The sequence below is a fragment of the Castanea sativa genome, chromosome 2 (genome assembly GCF_040712315.1).
Source record: "Castanea sativa cultivar Marrone di Chiusa Pesio chromosome 2, ASM4071231v1".
Lineage (NCBI taxonomy): Eukaryota > Viridiplantae > Streptophyta > Magnoliopsida > Fagales > Fagaceae > Castanea > Castanea sativa.
Genome location: NC_134014.1, coordinates 30,721,876 through 30,724,689, shown reverse-complemented (window position 1 = coordinate 30,724,689; position 2,814 = coordinate 30,721,876).

Genomic DNA, 2,814 nt, shown 5'->3' with positions numbered 1-2,814 from the left:
GCTGATGAGGGTTTCCTATTCCTACTCCTACAGCCTGTGAGAATATTTTTGTGTGCGAAAATGAAAGTGAACTCCCGCCAAAACTCCTCTTTTTGTTTTTTAAGGGCTACAGCCTACATTTTATGATTTTATATTGTGCTTGCATCCACACCACATCACAAGTTAACAAACCATATAGATCGGCTTCAAAAAAAAAACCTTATAGATCAACTTCCTTTATTAAAAATCTGAGGGCTAGCCACTTTGCCTTACATTTTCTCTGTACACCACACAAGCACCCTGTGAGCATCCACAAAAGTGGAGCCAAAAATTTAGCTATTTGGCACCACAAAAAGTTATTTTATCTATTTTATCTACATACATGCTGCAGCAGTGAATCTGTTTTAACTTTCAACACAATAAAATAATATAAACATCACACTAAAATAAAATATCTACTATAATAAAATAATATATCTATTACACACAGCCATCACAGCCACACACACAACCGAGCAGGGAATAAAAAATTATTTTTTTTTAGCTCTAAGCTACAATGCACATTTATAGATAGATGTGCACTGTAGCAATGAAGCTAAAAAAAATAGCTATAGCTCCACTGTAGGATGGTGGTTTTTTTGTGTTTTGGTGAAGGTAAAATAGCTATATAGTTTTTTAGCTCCACTGCTACAAGTGCTCTTATTATTTGGCAAAATTGCATTCAAAAATCGAACCCACTAGCCGAATTTTTTTTTCCATTTAACTTTATTATTAAAAGAATATTGTTATTTGACAAGGTTCGAAAGAAAGTGGAAAACTAGCATCTCGAGTTTTCAAAACTCGAGCTCCGGGCTTTTGATTCAGTGATGTGAACAAAAATTCCACGTGGAACTCAAGTCTCTAAGACTCGAGTTCCAGTGGGTACTTACCGCACAACAAGACGAAGAGATCCACGGAGAAGAAGAAAAAGAAGAAGAAGAAGAGATCGTGAGCACACCGTAGTCTGCAAATCGTGAACTGCACCTATGGAGATCGTGAACAGCATTGTAGACCGACGAAAAAGAAGAGATCATGAATTGCACCCATGGAGATCGTGAACTGCACCGTAGATCAAAGATCGGGATGTGCTTGATGGAGACTGGGTTTGTGTGTGCCGTGGGTCTTCTTCTTTGTTGTGGATCTTCTTCTTCTTTCTTTCTTTCTGCTGGGTTTCTTTCTGTTGGGTTTCTTTCTTTCTTCTGGGTTTTCTTTCTTTCTGCTGGGTTTCCTTCTTTCTTCTGGGTTTTCTTCTTTTTCTGGGATTGTAGTTTGCTATTGCGTGTATTTTGAAATCAAGTGTTAAAGACTCGAGATCTATGTGGCTAAAACATGTCCAAATCAGCAAGTTAGAAGCGAGTTTTTAAAACTCAAGTTTTAAATGGAACTTGAGTTTTTAAAACTCGAGATGCTAATTTCCAACTTACTTTCATACCCGTACTAACTTACTATATTTTATCTCTTCACTGTGTTGGCCTGCAAATATCCCCCCCACTAGCCCTTCAAACTCGAAAGCAAAAATATATTGATATGGATAGCAACTTTTCAACCCATTGGATAAAAAAAAAACGCGAAACAAACTGAATTTTACCCACCTAAAAGTAATTATTAGGTGTTCTTAGAATATGGTAACGTGGTGTTTATTTCTCTCACATCCTTAGTAAGTCCTAATAATTAAAGGTGCGTTTGCATAGTGGCTGGGTTGCGTTTGCATGTGTTGCGTTTTTTTTTTTTCTGGTCCCATGGCACTGTTTATGGACTAGCCAAGTGATAAAAACGTGTGAATAGTAATTTACAGCAATAAAAAATATTTTGCTACAGTGTTTTCAATAATAAGTTTTTTAGTAAAATAAGCACTATCCAAACGCACACTAAATTCATGGTAAAATTCACCACAAATGTAAGAAGAGTAAGGAGTAAGTCATCATACTCTAGGAGCACTCAATAATTTTTTTTATATATAAAATTGAATAAACATGTCGGATTCAAATGGGATGGACTCATGGGTTAACGAATTAACCCTTTTTTTCAAGGGTTTTTTTTCTATTGCTTTTTGTTTTCTTTTTCTCTTTTTTACCTAACTACTTGTAATTGTTTAAAGAATTAGAGTATCATAAAAATTCAAGTAGTGTCCACCAACAACAACAAGAATTCCCAACCTCACTTGCATTTGGAAGGGCCTAAACTTGACGTGTCTTCATTGTATATTAAAATTTTGTATTTTAGATGAAAATACTAACATAATTATTTACCAATTTTTCTATACATAACGTGTTAATCTTTATATTGTTAGTTGTCTTTGTAGGAAATTTAACTTTTTTTTTTTTGGAGAGAATAAGTAATTAAATTTATTTCATATTTTGTGGGTTCCAATTAGTTTAACTAGTAAAATCTCTTAATATGATCCATAACATCTAGTGAAACATTGAACTATGTAAACTAACAAAGTTATGTATTTTTTTAGCTTTCATGTTTTATTATTTTCATTGTTCTTTATCTTATTTGTATTGAAAGGAATACAATGACAATGTGATCAAGTTTTTTTTTTTTTTGGGCATGTGAAAAAAGTATGGGTCATACCGGGTTGACCCAACCCTTAAAAGATCAAATATGGGACATAGGGTTTGCAACTTGTTTAAGACAACACCCATTTCTAACCCAAATTTGGTCCAGTCGAACCTAAACATGAACTCGATCGATTTGACTCATTTGTCATGTCTACTTTGGAATGCGGCCAAAATTGGAAATTAACTCAGTTTTCCAAACAATATAATTAGTAGGCATTGTTTTCAAACTATA